Raw genomic sequence first — 20,783 nt, 5'->3', positions numbered from 1 at the left:
CAGGCATACCATTACGGTAATCACCGATCACCGGAACTTGCAGTATTTAAAAACAGCCAAGGCCCAATCGTCGCGTCAACTTCGATGGGCATTGTTCTTTGCCGAGTTCGATTTCATGATCACTTACCGACCAGATTGTAAAAATGGCAAGGCAGATGCCTTATCCTGAATAGGGATGGGAGAAGCATATGCGAACCTGGAACCGGTGCATACAATTTCAGAACAAAGAATTCTTGGCATAACCACTCTACAGACACTAGAGGATATTCAAGTAAAGATCCAACAACTTTTCGATCCAACAGACCTGCAGGACTGGGTGAAGAAAGGCTCGGACTACTTAGTCATCAATGACCTACCTTATTATCAAGGGCGACTATATCTACCACACAAGGAACTACAAGAACTAGTCATCTCCAATTATCATTACACCCTGATGGAAGGACACCCAGGTATCGCAAAAACTGAAGCTAAAATTAAGAGACAATTCTGGTGGCCCACCTGGCAAAAAGACGTAAAGTCATTTGTAATGTCTTGTGGCATTTGCGCCCAAAACAAAAGTCATAAGAAAAAAACAGCTGGCCTCTTACAACCTTTGGATATTCCACCTACACCATGGCACACCTTATCGTTAGACTTTATTACAGATCTACCTCCATGTAATGGATTTAACACCATTTTAGTTATTGTGGATCTTTTTTCCAAGATGGCCCACTTTATTCCTCTAAAGGGATTACCTTCTGCTTCAATTCTGGCCAAGGAGTTCCTCGAAAACATTGTTCAAATACACGGATTACCTTCCGTATTGGTCTCTGACCGAGGTAGTCAATTCATTTCACATTTTTGGAATAAATGTTGTCAACTGGCGCAAATCGACGTGAGGTTATCAACCAGTCACCATCCCCAGATCGATGGTCAGACGGAGAGGACCAACCAGACCCTTGAACAGTACCTACGTTGCATGCTACACCAGAGCGAAAGTAATTGGAAAGATATTTTATGGATTACCGAGTATGCATGCAATAACTCTGTACATTCAGGAACCGGACAAAGCCCCTTTTATACCATATATGGACATCACCCTCAAACCTCAGAACTAGATTTGCCTCAGCATTTAGAAATGCCTGCAGTTAGTCATTTGCATTCTACGATTACACAAGCCTTTAAAGAGGCAACAGAACATTTGAAACAAGCAAAAGAGAAATATAAAAAAAATGCTGATCAACATAGAAGTGAAACTCCACAATACCAGATTGGGGATCAAGTTTGGCTGGCTACAAAACACATACCTCTGAAGGGAACTCAGACTTTTAACCCTAGATATTTGGGACCTTAGACTATTAAGGCCATTATCAACCCGGTAGCCGTCAAATTGGAATTACCCTCTAATATGCGCATTCATCCTGTCTTTCATGTTTCACTTTTAAAACCAGTTCAACCAGGAACAAGATTAACCAAACCACCCAACCCCATCTTGATAGATGGAGAACCTGAATTCAAGGTAAAAAATATCCTGGAATCCAAGATGGTTAAATCAAAACTTTTTTATTTAATCGATTGGAAGGGCTACGGACCACAAGAAAGGTCATGGGAACCTAGTGACCACGTCCATGCACCTCGGTTGGTGAAAAGATTCCACCAGAACTTCCCAGACAAACCAGGGCCCAGGGGAAGAACAACTTTAGGAGGGGCTTTGGGGGGGAGTGCTGTCATGATGCCTACCCCCAGGCATCCGCACCAAGCCCATCAGCCCCGGGAGCAGACATCTAGACATTTAGTAAAACCTCAGCAGCCCCGTCTAGGGGCTATCTGGGTTCAGTCCTGGTGCCTTTGGCGCCAGGCTCATAGTAGAAATCAGTCCTGGTGCCTAAGGTGCCAGGCTCATAGTCATTACTTACCTCAGGCAGACCATGCTGCAAATGACTCCAATCCAACATGAAGCCTGAAAGGGGCTATTTTTCTTCAGGGACTATTGTTTACTCGGGTGTGGTTCTAGGGACTTCTTACCTGGGACTACTTTTGAGGCTATTTAAACCACGCCCGACCAGCAACACACGCCTCGCGTTATTCTGCATCCAGCAGCGTAACTCTCACTGTGCCTGCAGCCTGCATCCAGTCATCTACCACGCCCGCCTCGAATCTGGAGCTCCTAAAACAAAGAGGAAAGAAAGGGACACGGTTAGAAAACAAACTTATTTCTATTCCACATCTGATTCTGGATCCATCTCGTCTCCGGACCTGTAAAGAATATCATTTCTGCACGTGCCGCACCTCCAGCTGCAGCGCCGCGCCATACTCACCAGTCTTCACAGCATCCTTCGGGTCGGTGCTGCCTCCATCATTTCTTCGCCGAACTTCGGCACCTAGGAGACAAAAGAAAACCACAAGGTGAGGCGAGGGAACCAACAAATATAATTCTTACCACCATAGACTTATCTGATTTACCACCGGAGGCATCCTTTTGTGACTCTCCATATTTTCACGTGCCGCATCTGTAAAGAGAGACAAAACAACACGCTTTCCACGTGCAACATTTACCGGACAGCGCCGGATAATACAGTCTCTTACCTGAGCGCCACCAGCTGCCACAAGAGCATCTTTTCATGAGCCAGCTGCAAGACAAGTAAGGAAGGGGGGAACAAGAGTGAACATCGGACATATTGAACTCTATGAACTTAATACTTACTGGTCCTCACCTGGAACCTCAGAGTCAATACTCTCAGGGAAATCTCCCAGCTTTCAAATCAGTGAAGTAACTGGAATCGATGCGCCCCTGCAAATCCACGCAGGATGGAGAGCTCATCTTTCAAGAATATAAGGTGAGATTGCTGTGAGGGCATTTCGGAGGTGATTAGTTGGGGAGGACTGCGGGGGTGCCGTCACTTGAATCAACAAGTGGCTAAATCCATCTCTCCACTTGCAGGAGAATATTTCTACGAGTTAAGCAGACAAGATTAGGAGGGCAGATCCAGTCAGTCATTGCTGCACTACACATCACGTGGGTGGAGACCGCAGCTGTCCGGGTCCGACCGACGCCCCTGTGTGAGCCAGGTGAGCGTAACACCTAGTGGGGTTTGCAGGGTCACTCACCTCTGTCTCCCAATGTCCCATCTCTATTTCACCAAAGCCCTCCATGGACTCCATATGTATGGTCGTGCTGCAGGTCTCTTCCCAGCACAACAGTTTTACTGGTGAGTGAGCACCCCTGTCTGTGGCCATGGAATCCCTGCGATTGGATGCCAGGATGCTAAGGACCCGGATACGTAGGTCATCCCATCGTTTTTTACAGTCTTTGTCTGTGCGGGTGGTGGTGCCAACCACTGACACCTTACGCTCAACCTCCTCCCATATATCTTTTTTTCTTAGTTGGACTTCCCATTTGAGGTTGTTTGTGAACACCTCATCTGCATGGGCTGTAAGAGTATCAGCCAGCATGTTGAGCTCCTCATCGGAGAAGAGCTTTTTACACAGTCGGGGGGTAGTCCTGCGGGTAGCCTTGGATATGCTGGATGGTATGGCCCTGCTCTCTCCTCTGTAGCACTGCTGGATTGTGAGGATTGCAATGGATTGTGTTTTTAAAGATGGCCGCTGGCGCATTTCCCGTTCCAACGTGATGACATTACTTCTGGGTCCGGTATTACGAGCCCGGTATTAGCATGATGTTATTACTGGGTTGTTATTAAGGGGTTGCTCCTTGGCGGAGGCGGTATAGGCGGGTCCCGTGATTGTGCTATTGGGGGGTTGGAGGGCCTTTAGCGGCATGGCGGTGCAGCCATTACCGGCATGGGTGTTCGTGCGTGCTCGCACACTCGTAATCAGCCGCTTTTAGCGGTATCAAGGGTGCACGGACACGCTATTACCTCCATGCCAGTAATGACTCCGTTTTTAGCGGGATTCTCATAATGAGGCCCTTTGATCCATATAGACTCCAACCTCACCAGGAGTAAACACATCAGTAACCTTGCCTCGGCTACCGCATACACGGACAAATTTATCGCAGTTAGGCACACATTTCTCACCCCCCAAAAATTGCCTCACCCTAGCTCGAGCCCTGATTCTCTCGAAACTGGACTATTGTAACATCCTTCTTCTAGAAGAAGAGGCAAAAACTTTGCAATGGCCTAAAATGACAGATTTTAACAAATAATTAATTTTATGTTTAATTAAATAATGATGTTTATCACAGTATCAGGGAGGTTATATCACTAGCAACTATAAGGGAAGGTATCACAAAAGGCATACAGTTCACAAAGCAGGTTGAAATTGAAAACACAGTGCAGTCAAATCCTTCATGTAAAAGTTGCATTTTTTCTCTTTTTCAGCTTTAAATGTCAAAAACATTTTTGAAAAACAGAACGGGTGAAAAACACAGAATCAGAATGCGGTTGTTAGGCTGGGTGATAGATGCACATCACAGGGACAGTCTAGAAGTGAAAGAGTGACTATAGCTGAAGAATCGAATTAGATTTTCAAGGTGGAATGAGGTTTGATTTTAGGAAAATAAAGCAGTTAAAAAGAGAAAATCGGCTTGGAAAGAAAGGAAACATTTTACTTACACGAGTTTAAATGGCTAGAAATGAGGAACGCCACCCGTGAATATAAAAGTTATGCTGCAGTTGTAACCCTTCACGCAGTGTACCCCTTTTCTTCAGGGGAAATTAATTTATTTAATCAAAATATGGCTAAGGAGTTAATAGATGAGATGAATGAAAGGATGGCACTAAGACTAGGACATCAAGGAAATTGTGCACAGAGAATCCTAACAGTCTTAAACAAGTTACCAAGGCAAGGATAGGATTACTTAGCGAGTGGGACAAAGACAGAGTATCAAAATGGGGTAGACTCTGTGTGGCTATGGGATGGGGAAATACTCACAATCTGCACTTGAGTTTGGGGATTTGGGCAGCCAACCGGATTCTGGACTCAAAAGATTCTGGTCACAGGAAGGCGGTTCTCCTAACAGCAAATAGTTTGGCAGTTGGGCACGTCGGGTTACTGGATGATGGCAAGGATACAGTTGGCGTGCAGGGAGTGGGCAAAAAGCTGGTCTGGTCACAGGATGCTTCCAAAAGGGTACCACAGCATTTTCCCTTTTGCTATTGGGATTTTAGTGGAATTTCTGGATCAATGGCCTTGCTGGCATTGGATCAACTATGCTTTGGCCTTGCTGGGATAGAGATCAGCTATGCTTTGGCCTTGCAGTAGAGTCTGGAATCTTGGAACATTGGATCTGGAATGTCTGGATACACAGGCGCTGGAAATTCAGTAGAGAGTGTCCAGAGTTCTGTCAGGCTCTCTTATCTATAAGGAATTGTGACATCATAGGATTATATAGTTGGGCAGGCTTAAACTAGGCATGCCTCTAACAACTGGATTGGACAGAGGTGATCGTTACCGCCTTCATGTCAGCTGCTTGGTCTTTTAGAGATATGACATCAGCTTTATGATGTGGGTTTACTATGTCTAGAACCACCCACACTGAATTTTGCCCCAACCCAGTTTTGACATAAATGGCACATTTTTACAGTTGTGGCATCTTAACAAATTACCTAGGTAGATTACATATTTTACGAAGACCACGGCTGTCCAATTCTCACTTTTGTAGGACTTTGTTTCACCTGTCTAATAATTTTTAGTGAGAAATATTCAACCTAAAATTCTACAACTTTAGACATTTGTATAGATTGTCATAAGACATCTTTCCATTCATTTTTAACATTCCATCAAATCTATTTTCCCCATGATTTACATTCTCCTGACGTTTGTGTCCCATATATGCTATGGACGGCCACAATATCTTGTCTAGAAGCAAGAAAATCACATTTAAACTGTACAACTTTTACATTTCTGGCAATCCAGTTACAGAATTAACAGTCTTAAAAGTTTAGTCATCAAATAGTATTTTGAGACAGATGGTCAGCCTTTGTCCTTCAATTGGGACCATTTTTCTCTTCAGCTACCACCAAGTGTCAGTTCAACCCAGGGTGGCCATGGGGGTTTCCTCGTTTGATTGAATGTTTATTGCCACTTCCCCCACTTCACACTTAGGTGTCCCAGATCTATTGTCTCAAGCTGAAGCCCAGACAAATTTCTGACGAGTGTGTGATATTTCTTTGTCTTGGTCCATTCAAAGTTTTCAAAGGTAGAAATTAACATGCATATGTCCCAGAAGTTTTATGGTAGCTCCGTTTGGGGAAAGGCCTCAGTTTAGCCAGCAGAAAAACCTGTTCTGGTGTCACTAATGTCGGTTATATCTTCTTCTTCTGATGAAATGGCGGATTCTCCCCCTTCCCCCAACTCCTCACCTTCCTCTTTCTGCTTGATCTTTCCGTCCTTATGTCGTGGAGGCTTCTCTTTTTTCTTGTGAAGATAGGGACGCCCTCGATAGGATGCCACCGTGCCACTAAGATAGGGGCAATGGGGGTTATCCTACTGAGAGCGCCTCACAGGGGGAAAAAAGCCGGAAGGCACAAAAAACCCCTAGAAGTAGTATTTCAGGTGGATGATCGAAGAAGGTAAGTTCACTGATGGAAGAGCAATCCAAAAAGCAGGCACAGGTCGGGCAAGCAGAGGTTCCAATATAGGTACAAGGGATTGAACACCGGCCATCCGGTAAGCAGGCACGGGTCTGGTAGACGGAAGTTCCAAATAGGTACAAGGGATTAAACACAGGCAGTCCGGTAAGCAGGCACGGGTCTGGTAGACGGAAGTTCCAAATAGGTACAAGGGATTAAACACAGGCAGTCCGGTAAGCAGGCACAGGTCTGGCAGGAGGAGGATTCAAATAGGGTAAAAGGGATAGGAAAGAAGGACAAAACTGGGAAGGAAGGGGAAAAAGAAAAAGGGGTAAAGGAAGAGGTAAGAAGTGGCAAAAAAGAAAGGGGAAAAGGAGAAAGGAAGGCTAGACAAGGACGAGGCAATGCGCAAGGCAGAGAAACAAGGGTGGAACAACAGCTGCGTGGAAACAGCGAAACGAAATGCAGAAAGGCAGGAATATCACCAGTAACGGGAGCAGCAGCAACACAGGAGGGAACCCGGAAACATTGCAACGCGTATGCGACCCGAAAGTGAAGTGATTTATACTTCCGGGTCACGATCGCGTACAACGACTAGAGCGGTACGCGGAAAAGACGAGGAGTGAAATGCTACGGCGGACAGAACCGCCAGCGATTCCACATCCGCCATCCCTGCCGCGGCATGACAGTATGCCCCCTCCTAGGGAGGCCTCCCCCCCGGTATTCCCGGATGAGAGCGATAAAACCTGCGGACCAAAAGTGGGGCATTAACATGAGAGGCTGGTTCCCAACAGTTTTCTGACCAGTGATACCCCTTCCACCGTATCAGGAATTCCAGCCGTCCCCGGCGGTATCGGGAGTCACAGATTTGGGCTACTTCAAATTCCTCCTGGGCCGAAGTGGCAGGCAAGGGGGTTTTCTTCTCTTTACGGGACCGGATGTCTGCATGGAATAGTTTAAGTTGTGAGGCATGAAACACCGGGTGAACCCTCTGAAGGCTCTTGGGTAGTTTTAGACGAAAGGCTACCGGGTTGATGGCTTGGGTGATTTCGTATGGACCCAGAAATTTAGGGGAGAGTTTGGAAGGGTACACCCATTGTGGTAGGTATCTTGTGGACAACATGACCTGAGAACCCACCCCCCAATCAGGTACTGTTTTCCGAAGTTTGTCGGCCTGGCCCGTGTATCTCATTTGTGCTTCGCTAAGGTTGTGTTTAGCCTGCAGGTGAACGTCTCTCAACAAGGCGAGAGTGGAATCAACTGTGGGTAAAGAGGTGGAGACATTAGAGACCGGCAGTATAGACCGGGGATGGTAGCCATAGCTGCAGAAAAAAGGGGTGAAACCGAGAGTTGTATGAAAGGAATTATTGTAGGAGAACTCTGCCAGGGGTAGTAGAGAAACCCTGTTATCCTGTTGAAGGTTCACGTAACATCGTAGGTACTGCTCTAAGGTGGCATTCAGACGTTCCGTCTGTCTGTTGGACTGAGGGTGGAACCCGGACGTTAGAGCTCTCTCTATACCAAAACGGCTGCAGAGATTCTTCCAGAAACGAGAGGTGTATTGGCTACCTCGATCTGAGATGATCTTCTTTGGCATCCCGTGGAGACGAAAGACATCCTTGATGAATGTTTCGGCCATAGCTACTGCTGTCGGTACACCTGGTAACGGGGAGAAGTGAGCCATTTTAGTGAAGAAATCGATCACCACCATAATGCTTGTGAACCCTTGAGAAGGAGGCAAGTCCACGATGAAATCGGTAGAAACAACTTCCCAAGGACCGACGGGAACAGGATTAGGTTCCAAAAGCCCCAAAGGTCTAAGACGGGAACTCTTGCTGCGAAGATAGGTCACACAGGATTGTACATAACAGGCCACGTCTCGTCGCATCTCCGGCCAATAAAAGTGCATCTGCAGATAATCCAACGTGCCCTTGGTACCTCGATGACCTGCCAACTTGGAGTCGTGACACCACTTTAACGCCAATCTCTGAAATTCTGGAGTGGGTAGATATAATTTGCCTTCCACAAAGTAGAGTCCTTCCTTGACGTCGTAGACAATGTCTTGTGGGTGTCTCTCAGATTCAAAACCCCCTTTTGAAGCTTATTTCACTTGCCTCAAGAAAGTGGACAGTACTCCTATTCGCCTTGTCAAAGGGAACATCAGATCATGTGTCCTGTCGGATTCTGTCACATAGTCTCCTCTGCGAGACAGAGCGTCCGCGACTAAATTCTGTTGCCCTGGGATGTAGGTAATGTCGAAATCCAACTGGGCAAAGAAGTGAGCCCAACGTGCTTGCCGTGTGTTGTAGCACTCGAACTGTCGCAGGACTTGTAGAATCTTGTGATCGGTTCTGATGGAGAATGGGTGTTTACCTCCTTGTAGGAGGTGACACCACTCCAAACAGGCTGACATCATGGCCAATAATTTGCGCTCTATGACTGAGTAGTTCCTTTGGCTGTCATTGAGAGTCTTGGAAAAATGGGAGACTGGATGTTCCACTCCTTGATGTTCCTGCAAAAGAACTGCCCCCATAGCTGATGAAGAAGCATCTGTCTCGACAATGAAAGGCCGGTCTTGATCTGGCTGCTGAAGGATGGGGGCGGTACAGAAGGCTTCCTTGAGATTGTGGAAACTATCCTCAGCTTCGCTGGACCAGGAAAATGGATTGGAGCTTTTCTTGAGTAGAGTGGTAATAGGTACAATCCGGTGGGAAAAGTTGGATATGAATTTCCGGTAAAAGTTCGCCAGACCTAGGAATCTTTGTACATCCTTGATGGATTTAGGTGAAGGCCATTACAAAATGGCAGATACTTTGCGGGGATCCATGGCGACACCCCGACTGGATAATATGAAACCCAGATATGGGATGGAGGTTGCAGAAAAGACACACTTGTCTAATTTGACTGAGAGGTGGTTTTCTCTTAGTCTCTGGAAGACCTCTTTGACATGGACTACATGTTCCTCCGGAGTTCTTGAATACACCAGTATGTCATCGAGATAGACAATCGTGGTCTGACACAGCAGGTCTGAAAAAAGCCGGTCCATAAAATGCTGGAACACTGAAGGGGCATTGACAAGCCCAAAGGGCATCACTTGGTATTCGTACAACCCATAGGGGGTCCTGAAAGCTGTCTTCCATTCATCCCTTTTTGGATCCGGAGAAGATGGTAGGCATTCCAGAGATCCGATTTTGTGAAGATTGTGGCACCATGAACAGCTTGAATGATTTCGGTTATAAGAGGCATGGGATACCAGTCCTTAATGGTCAGCTTGTTTAGACCCCTGTAGTCAATACAGGGTCTCAACTCTTGTGTGTCCTTCTTTGGGATGAAAAACAGTGAAGCTCCAGCCGGTGATTTTGACGGTCTTATAAGCCCGTTGGCCAGATTGTTATCCAGATGTTCCCGGAGGAAGTGTCTTTCTCTGAGAGATAAAGGGAACATACTACAGAAAGGTACCAGTGCGCCAGGAACAAGATCCAGACAGCAGTCTTCCGGTCGGTGGGGAGGAAGGTCGCTAGTCGTCTTTTCTGTCACTACCCCTGCGTATTCTTGTAGATGATGTGGAAGACAATGTATGAGTCTGGAGTCGTAAACACTGGTAGTCTGTACAGTCTCAAACTTTGGTTCAGGTAGACATTCTGATCTACAAAAGGTGGACTGAAAACTGAGTACGTTCTTTGCCCAGTCAATGTGAGGGTTGTGCTTTCGGAGCCAGCTTATCCCTAGCATGATAGGGAAATGGGCTGCTCGGATGATGTCAAACGAGATCTTTTCGGTATGTTGCTGGATACTTAGGTGTGATTCTTCAGTGGTGTGTGTGATCATGCCGGAAATCAAAGGCTCACCATCCACTCCTTCGAATTTCTGATCCTCCTGTTTGGCCAGACGATTTATGCGCTTTTGTTTAGCCCACAAGGTATCTATGAAGTTGCCGGCTGCACCACAGTCGAGTAAAGCCTGAGTTGGGACCACGCTCCTGCCCACAGTAAGAGTGACTGACAGAACCATCAACCTAGAATCCTCCGGTATACCAGAAGATGCTATCGACAGAGTTGCGTAAGGACTAGGAATGGCCCCTCGGGAGTGCGTCCCAACACTCACCGAGGGCGCTCGTTTCCCGAACGCCTCGGAGGGACGTCAGGACAGTTCCTTAACAGATGGCTAGAGGCTCCACAATACATACACATGTTGCCATCCCTTCGTCTCTTCCGTTCTTCCGGGGTGAGTGGTGCACGAGCAGTACCAATCTGCATCGGTTCCTCTTTGCCTTGACGTGAAGGTGGTAGAGAAGAAGGCAACTGGGCTTCTAGGGGAGGGAGACTGTAGAGTTTGTTCTTTTTTCTTTCTGACCGTCGTTCCGAGAGACGGAAATCAATCCGAAGAGCGGCCGTGATGAGATCCGAAAAGGAGGACGGACGGTCGATACGTGCCAGTTCGTCCTTGAGATCCTCTCTCAACCCTCGACGGAAAATGGCATATTGGGCCTGTTCCTGCCAGCCAGCTTCGGCGGCTATCTGCTTGAATGTAGTGATGTAGGAAAGAAGATCTGTGTTTCCCTGACGGATGTCTAAGAGGTCCTCAGAGGCCAGAAAGGTGCTTTCTGTGCATAGAAATGTTTGCTGCAGCAGGGTTTTGAAATCATTATAGTTCTGCAGCACAGGATCTGGTTGGTTAACCAAAGGAGTGGCCCACGCCAGGTCATTACCCGTCATGTGGGTAATCATGAATCCTACCTTGGCATGATCTGATGTGAAGGTCTGCGGACGGAAGGAAAAGTGGAGATTACAGGCATCTAAGAACTGCTTGACTCATTTCGGCGATCCATCAAATTTGCCTGAAACCAAAGGGAGTGAAGGTAGGTCTGCAGAGGGTCGCTCCCATTCATTCATTCTTAACTGCAATGCTGCGTTGGTTGTTTTAAGGTTCTGAACCTCCAAATTAAGGTTTTGGAGGGCAGCTATAAGTTCCTGTACTTGCTGGGGGGTTGCCATCTCCGTTTCTTGTTGGCGTTGCAAACTGTCACTAATGTCGGTTATATCTTCTTCTTCTGATGAAATGGCGGATTCTCCCCATTCCCCCAACTCCTCACCTTCCTCTTTCTGCTTGATCTTTCCGTCCTTATTTTCTTGTGAAGATAGCTACGCCCTCGATAGGATGCCACCGTGCCACTAAGATAGGGGCAACGGGGGTTATCCTACCGAGAGCGCCTCACAGGGCGAAAAAAGCCGGAAGGCACGAAAAACCCCTAGAAGTAGTATTTCAGTGGACGATCGAAGAAGGTAAATTCGCTGATGGAAGAGCAATCCGAAATGCAGGCACAGGTCGGGCAAGCAGAGGTTCCAATATAGGTACAAGGGATTGAACACAGGCAGTCCGGTAAGCAGGGACGGCTCTGGTAGACGGAAGTTCCAAATAGGTACAAGGGATTAAACACAGGCAGTCCGGTAAGCAGGCACGGGTATGGTTTACGGAAGTTCCAAATAGGTACAAGGGATTAAACACAGGCAGTCCGGTAAGCAGGCACAGGTCTGGCAGGAGGAGGATCCAAATAGGGTAAAAGGGATAGGAAAGAAGGACAAAACTGGGAAGGAAGGGGAAAAAGAAAAAGGGGTAAAGGAAGAGGTAAGAAGTGGCAAAAAAGAAAGGGGAAAAGGAGAAAGGAAGGCTAGACAAGGACGAGGCAATGCGCAAGGCAGAGAAACAAGGGTGGAACAACAGCTGCGTGGAAACAGCGAAACGAAAGGCAGAAAGGCAGGAATATCACCAGTAACAGGAGCGGCAGCAACACAGGAGGGAACCCGGAAACATTGCAACGCGTATGCGACCCGGAAGTGAAGTGATTTATACTTCCGGGTCACGATCGCGTACAACGACTAGAGCGGTACGCGGAAAAGACGAGGAGTGAAATGCTACGGCGGACAGAACCGCCAGCGATTCCACATCCTCCATCCCTGCCACGGCATGACATCTGGAGCTTCCTCAGTCAAAACAATGCATTTAATTCTTTATTTTATTTTATTTTGTTCTGAATCAGAAGCAAGCCTATTGAAATAAAACATCCCATATATTTTTCTCAGCAAAAAACACTTTACATTGCTAGGCCAAGACAGGGCCTTATCCAACATACACTTTTAAAACAGGTATATTTTGTATTTTTTTGCAAAAGCACATTTAAACATGTGGTGAAGCCTGCTGGTATGTCCCTTTCAAAAGGTTTTCTCTTCCATCTGAATTGCCCACATGGTTTTGCAGCCCTAGTCAGTTTCTCTCATAGAGCAATCTGTTTTTAAGAAACAGATCCACTGAAATTTACATAGGCCTAGAGAGCCAGGGCCTATTTTGAAGCAGTGATTTTTTACATTTTGTAGCCAAGTGTTTTTCTCTGAAGCTGAAAGTGAAGCTTCTGTTGATTTCCCAGACTTGGTCTGACACAGACTGCCATTCAGGAATAATGCTCTCTCCTGTTGGGGCCCAACCTGAATAGGGATGCACATGGCAGGGCCTCACTGATAAAAGCAGAGTCATGTAGAACAGATGAAAAGAGCATCATTTTAAATGTAAAATATTTCCCTTTTTCCATGGGAAACTTTGGGCTAGTTGCAAAGCAGCCCAGCTTTTCACTTCGCTCCTTTAGTACACACAAGAACACACCCTGGCAGCCTTTCTCGGGGTGCTCCCTGTTCCCACTTGCCCAATGGTGCTTGGCAAAACAGTGCAGCCATCCTTTTGTAGCTGCAAAACGCAGTTTTAATGCAAGGCCCTGGTGCTCAAAGGGATGTGGGGAAGTACTGCTGAGTGGGTAAATATAGCCCACATAACACTGTTTCTCAAAAGAAAAGACTACCAGAAGACTCAGATCAGGCTCCAGCACCCATCTCTATGTCCCTAGGTTCAAGAACGCCAGAGCAGGGGGTGTTAGTTCCAGTGTCACTCCCAAAATATGGAACTCCCTTCCAATATCTATCAGAAATTAACACTCCCATCAACGTTTTAAGATTCTAGTCAAAACGTGGCTCTTTAACAAATTCTAACCATGTGCCTTGACCTCTGAACCTTAATGCCTAGGCTAGTCCTGATATAAGACTCCAAACATCTGACTGTATGTATATTCTGTAATATTGTAATGTTGATATTTTTCCTGAATGTTTATCCTGCACCAGTTAAGCCTGCCTTGTGTAACCTACGCCGTGATACCTAAGGGTTTGGGCGTGTAATAAATGCAATACATAAATAAATAAATAAATAAATAAAATAAACCATTTGTGCACAACTATTCATTTTATATTATTTTAATGGTTATGAATAATCCACGATTAAGGCTCCAAAATACAACAATTTCATCTGCACATTTCGGCACAAGAAGCAAACTGTTTTGTATCAATATTTGTGTTTTTAAATATTTCAATGATTTTCAATCAGGATGTTTCCCAACTCACAAAACAAGGTCTTTACGTGAGACAATACTGTTGAATCTAGGTTTTCAGAAAACTGAATAAAAATGCAATACAGGCTGGGTGTTTCACTGTAACTTAACATAAAAAAGATGTCACTTTGAATTAACATGACATAACTACTTTGACCTAAAATCCACATTTAAATTACTTTAATAAATCACTGCTTAGAATAATACAGAAGACGCCTGACCTTTCTACTGAATGTAATGGATGGATCCAGCAATCACAAAAGCATTTAAATGATTCATCCCATTTTAAGACATTGAAACTACTTTGGCAAATCAGCAAGTCAGTCTAAGTAAGTCACAACATTGTGTGCCCAAGTAAATACAAGTAAAATCACTAGCTAATATGTTGGAGTGATTACTTAATTTCTGTGAGGCTTTTTGATTCAAAATAATCAAATAGTGGGCTTCAAAATAACATTAAATTTAGCAGGGAAAAAGTAAGGTTGAACCTGATTCAGACCACCACTATCTGGGATCGTATTCCTCCTAAGTGAGGCCCTCTAACGACCTCTTTGTCTTATGTAAAGAGATGCTCATTCAGGAGATTTAATCAGACAAAGATTTCCACGGAGCAAACATCTATGAAGTTCCACATCCCATCTGAATATTCTGCTGGTACGTCCAATAGTGCAGATTCAGTAAGGCCCTGACTCCAGCAATCAGGTAGAAATGCAGTTATGGATTTTAAATCTACATCGGTAAGTATCCTCTGCAGGATACTATATATGAAAAGGGACATGCCATTTAAATACACTGGGAATTGTCAGTGCTAATTACGTTTTGAAATGTTTTATTCGAGAAAATGATGTGAGCACAGATCAAGCTAGTGTCTCTCCCTCAGATAGACTGCCCTTGACTCGATGGGCCAAGATCAACTGGAAAACCAGGACCTAATGTCCAATCTTCAGCTAGGCCTTCTCTCAGCTTCTACGAGCTTAGAATGCGTTTGCATTGCAGAATGATTTGTTGAGTGCAGTTACACACGCAGACTTGCTGCTAAAGGGACATACATCTTTTGTTCTGTTCCTTTGTGGAAACACTGTTTACACTGCTGCTGCATCTAACGGATCATTGGCTCCTCCCCCTGTGACCCACACTTCCTATAAAAAACAAGAGCACGTGTGCGTTGGAGCGCACGCCTTGCAGAGTACTTTGTTGAGTGCAGTTACGCCCGCAAACTCACTGCTAAAGGGTATGCTCGTCTTTGACATTGTCAATCTCAGTTTCCAGAGAGGCTACCTGCAGTGAAAATTTGACACTGAGTAACTCTAGCTATTTCTTTTATGTTCTAGGACATATATCCTTTGTTCTGTTCCTTTGTGGAAATACGGTGTACACTGCTGCTGCCTCTAATGGATAATTGGCTCCTACCCTTGTGACCCGCACTTCCTATAAAAACAAGGGCACACGCAGATTGGCATACGCACATTCCGGAGTGCTTTGTTGAGTGCAGTTACGCAGTTGAGCTTGTGAATGGTGAACCCAAACTGACTGTAATTCAGCTTTTCTAATTACTTGCTCAGTGGCGGCGTTTTCGCCTGAACCTTTTCATGGCAGGAAACTATACTCTTAAAACCGCCATGCCCGCTAGAAGCAAGCTCAATAAACTACTTCATCCCAGAAAACGTACCCTGGTAAGAGTAGCTAACCCTGCAAGCTCCTCTCACATGAATAGTGCATTCTCACAGCTTCGGTCACAGTCTCTTACTACTGACATAAGAGTTTTCTGAAATTCAGAGCATGTCCTGAAGGTGCCAGCCGAAGCTGTTTCCAAAGCTCTTCCTGTCAACGCAGCATTGAGCTCTATCCAAGCAAATGCTGCTGTTGACGGTTCGCTAATTGATCTCTCAACCCCTCCCAATTCAATCCTGGCTGCCGGCTATAACTCGCCTGCAGAGAGTATGCGTTGTGTCTCTAATTTGAGTACAACTCAAACGTTAGAAATTCCCCCTGTGGACCATCATGCTCCCTCAGCAGTGATCTCACTACTTAATACTGTGATTACAGCTAAAATACATAACAACCCTACTCCTGGCCTTACCTTGCCAAATGACGCCCGGACAGCGGTGTGCTTCCTCCTTCTGATGTCATTTGTCCTGTAACCATTAAAACAGGTGAGGCGGTTGGCTTAATTTCCAGTCCAATCATAATGCCCCTTCAGATGTCCCCTGTTCAAATTCCTTGCCCTCGCCCCAATAACTTATCTCAATCACCCATTATGTTTCCAAATTCTACCTCAAGCTCCTTGTCAGATCGTCCCATTTCCTTTGCCAATCCAACACAGCAGAAACCAATCCCTTCTAAAGCTTCCACAATACACCTAATAGAAATATTACTTACGGCGATGAACACTGCTCTTGACCAGGTTGTTTGACTTACTTGATACCAAAGTCGACACCCAAACTGCTCTTTTGATGTCCCTATATGCACAGCGTCCGGGGGTAATTTCTCTCTGCCTGAATTGATGCATATCGAGAGCAAGAAGCTTTCTTCTCATGGTCCATTTGTTAAACCCTCTATGAGTACTATGTCCTCGGCAATTGCTATTGACACACTAATACATTCATTACCTGACACCCTAAATATAGGTTTTTAAGCTTGCATGCCCAAAGTTTCTGTGGCTCGCTCCCCTCTGCTTAAGCCAACATTAACCTTCTTTACATGGCAGCACTTGGATGCAAAACCAAAGGCATCACTTAAAAAAAGTTTAAAAAATGAAAGCTCTCTCAAGCGCCTTGCAATCAGGCTCTCAAAAATGAATCCAGTCACTTACAATGCCCAGCATACAGAGACACTTAGCTACTAATGCAAACACCAAAAAATATTCAGCCTTGGCGCGAACGAAAAGAACTCCACTGCAGATTCCCAACCTCTGAGCTCTACTGCTGCCACTATTGATGAACTCTGCTATGAACAACTTGACGCCCTTGGGCATTAAGTGGAATATCAGAGCAAGAAATCTGATACCCTGCAACCTTGTTCAATCATGTCCTCATCTGAAGAACGAGCTAATTGCCACACTGAGCCTCTGGATCCTAGTGCATGCGACTTCCTTACACTTGCGCGACATGGCCCTTTCTCCTCCTTCCACACATATCCTAGGTAATCAGCATTAAAAATAGAGCAACTGAGATGACGCCCCCCCCCCACCATAACAACATCTTGTTTCTAACTCAGCAATTTTGCCAGTGTGTGCTAATTTGAGAACGGGAGATCAGTCCTCTTACCAGGGTCTGGCCACCGCCACCACCACCTGCAACAATAGTTTGCACCAGAAAATAGTTTGCGAACAGAATGAGGCGGTCTCATCATCCTCACAACAACATAGACTGATTCTCCAGTGCCGGGGCGTTTCGCTTTCAGTTTATGACTTAAATAGGACTAGTGTGCTTGACATCTTTAACAATGTTGAATCTCTGGATGACCTATGTTCGTCTGACATAACACAGGTGGAATTCTTACATGAAAATGACTTAACAGCGGTCCATTTGTGGATTCAATGCGGAGTTGTCTGGAACATTTTATGGCAAGCTAGGGCGCATATATTTGAGCAGGGTTTCATTATTTTGCAGGATCAACAGTCCCTCATTACTAAGACTCCTGAGACATTGTGCCTTTTGGCTCCCCCATTTGACCACCTAGCAGGAAACATGCCTTTGACGATCACTTGCACTCGAGGGGCCTTTGAGACACTTCGTAACATAGAGCCCTTACAAAAACGGACACATACCTTGCAGCTATGAGGTCCCAGTAAAAATTAGCAACCCATACCCACAAAGCAGAAGCTTTGCAAGCTTGCCAGTTGGAGCAGTAGGGCATCCATCATCTTTTGAGCTCTACTTCTCACTCACTTGGTGACTTTGATATTGTGGCTCTTCAGGAAACTTGGCTAGCTGATCCCCTGGTATGGAACAATCATGTAATCCCCTTACTGCCTGCTAAGTTTCAGGCCAAAGGCAGAGCTATGGCCGGTCTATTAGTTGCTGTTAAAATCTCACAAGGCCTAGAACTAGATCATTGGGCCACTCCGAACATGCATACCCAACTAGTTAGAATTAAAACTCCAAGTGAAGTCATAGCCTTCATTAATTTGTATTGGAATCACTCCAATATTGAAACCGATCGCTTCATTCAGGACATGATACTTATTTTAGATCTTATTATGAAATAACGTTCCATCGATCACGTGATTATAGTAGGTGATCTTAACTTGCATTGCCTTTCTGAAAAAACACGCAAAACTGATTCACTTGTACAACGGTGGCTATCTCTAATGAAAGAGTGGCAATTCTTTGTGATCTATGGAGGGATAAAAGGTGGCCTACCACCACAGAGCACGTGGATGAGAGGTCACCAATCTGCTATCATTGATTACATCTTCACTAATAGGAACTTGTTCGCTATTATCAAGCACTTCCAAATAGTTCTGCAAAAACATAGCGATTATGCGCTCTTACCTTTGACCCGGTCGATGTCTCAACCCCTACTTATCCCCCAACATTACAAATCTATTCTCACTGTCTCTGGAGGCAGGAACAGATTTAGATGGACACCAACATCATTAAACCATCTCCACACCCTCCTGCAAAATCATGAACACTTGCTTACTTCCAACTTGTTCAAGTCGGATGGAATGTATGTAGCAGCTCTGTAAATATTTACAGAACAGCCATTCACTTCAGTTAAAGCAATCCACAAGCACAAACAAATTTACGATCATGGCTTACGCAATTGGTGTTATCCCCCGACGTGACTGGTGGTTGCTTTCACATTGGAGACTGCATCGCCTCCCTGGCGTCTCTGTTCCCTGGCTCTCCCTCTCTCACTTGCCTTGCTTTGATTCCTCTGGAAGTACCCTCGGTTGCAGGACTGCAGCCACACCATCTCACCTTGGAGGACGCCATCACTTACACTTCCTCCGGCCTGAGAAGTCATCTCTGCTGCTTACATCCGCCATCAGAGAAGGAACCAGATCTCCATGGAACAAGGGTTTTTTATGCCGGCTGGCTTTTTCCCTTATTTAAGTCCGTTCACGGGAACGGAGCCACAGGTCTGCTGTTTGACAAGCATTCACTGCGGCTTCCTTCCGTGTCAGGCAGATTCCACCGAAAAAGGAAAGAGACTACCTGACAGGGCGGCGCCTGCACTCCACGAACGTCGAATCCAACGGTTCAGGTGAGGAGGGTGAGGTAGAGAGATTGAGTAGAGGTGCCCACAGGATCTGAATTACGACAATAGGACAACTGACTTACTCATAAGTCTTAGAAATCTGATAGGTTTGCCACTTGAACTTAGAGTTCCTAGAATAAAATATCTCAAGACACAGCACAAACAAGACACAGCACAAAAATTGGCTCAAGTCACACAAAGCTCTGATTATGCAGAAAGATGCACACCTTAGCTTCCAAAAATACTGCCTCCATTTGGAACCTGTTGAATCAGGCGAGTCATGATCCCCAAACCTCCATATAAATTAATGCAGTCCAAGAACAAACATGGATTCAATACTTCCAGACTCTCTATGCTCAAGCACCTCAATCCCAATGTGCTATAGTTTTGAATAAAATGTCTATAAATAGCAATATTCAATTTGATAAAAGTGATATATTATTTCAAATCACGAAACTAAGCTCTATAAGAACTAATGTCATGCTAAAGACCATCCTGAACTCTGGGCTGCTATATTACAGAACATCTATCTTAACGTTGTCAAATGTCATCAGATTCCTTCATCATGGCAGAAATCCATTATAGTTCCCATTTTCAAGAAGGTTAATCGTGAGCTCCCAGAGAGCTATCGACTTATTGCTCTCTTGGATGACCCGGGAAGACTTTTCGCTCGCCTAATTCTACCGAATTTCAATTGTTGGATGACAGAACAACACTTACATGACACATTTCAAACAGGTTTTGTAGCAGGGCTAGGAACTGCCAGCAACTTATTGATCACGACTGCCATAACAGTGTTGGAAAGCAAATTAAACAGCCAATAAACATGGCTTTTGAGGACTTCAAGAGCACCTCTGATTCTGTGTCTCACAAATTTCTAATGAGCAAATTGGCCAAAGCTGCGTGCCCCACTCACATCCACACCCTAGTCTCTTAGCTCCATTCAAACACCTCTGTTGAAATCCGCCTATCTCCAGATGGGAAATTATCAGCACCTATTCCGACATACACAGGCCTAAAGCAAGGCAGCATCTTGGCCTCAGCACTATTTAACTTCTTCATATCTGATTTGTTCTCCATCTAACAAAGGTCGTCTCTGATCCCCCCAAAATTGGGAATTGTGCCATGCCTTGACTGCTGTACGTAGATGATCTAGTGCTGCTATTCAAGACCCCAACAGTTTACAAAAAAGTGTTGAAAGTTCTACAACAATACACTGAGACCAATCAGCTAACGATAAATCTAGCAAAAACAAAAGTCATAATTTGTGCAAATTCCTGCCACACTAGATATTGCTCCTATAAATGGCAATTGTATGGCTCCAGTCTAGAAGTAGTAACTGAATATTGATACCTTGGCCTTAACACCAATAACCACCCTTCTGACTTGCCCTGACTTTGGAGTTAAGGAAGAAGGTACAGACATCTGTCGCGCAGGCTTGTATAATCCATAGCAAGTACAGTAGATTCACTTTTTCCCCTCTGATCATGTATTACAAACAGAAAGTTGTCCCAATTGAGGGTTATGGTGCTGAGACTGGAAAAAGATGATCTTCTGGCAACAGCTAGAAGACCTCTTTTGGAAACAGGTGCTTTGCTTGCCAGCTAGCCAACCTATGTGTATTGTTAAACATGAGC

The sequence above is a fragment of the Ambystoma mexicanum genome, chromosome 5q (genome assembly GCF_040938575.1).
Source record: "Ambystoma mexicanum isolate Mex_15411 chromosome 5q, UKY_AmexF1_1, whole genome shotgun sequence".
Lineage (NCBI taxonomy): Eukaryota > Metazoa > Chordata > Amphibia > Caudata > Ambystomatidae > Ambystoma > Ambystoma mexicanum.
The sequence above is the reverse complement of the archived record's forward strand: the minus strand, read 5'-3'. Positions refer to the sequence as shown.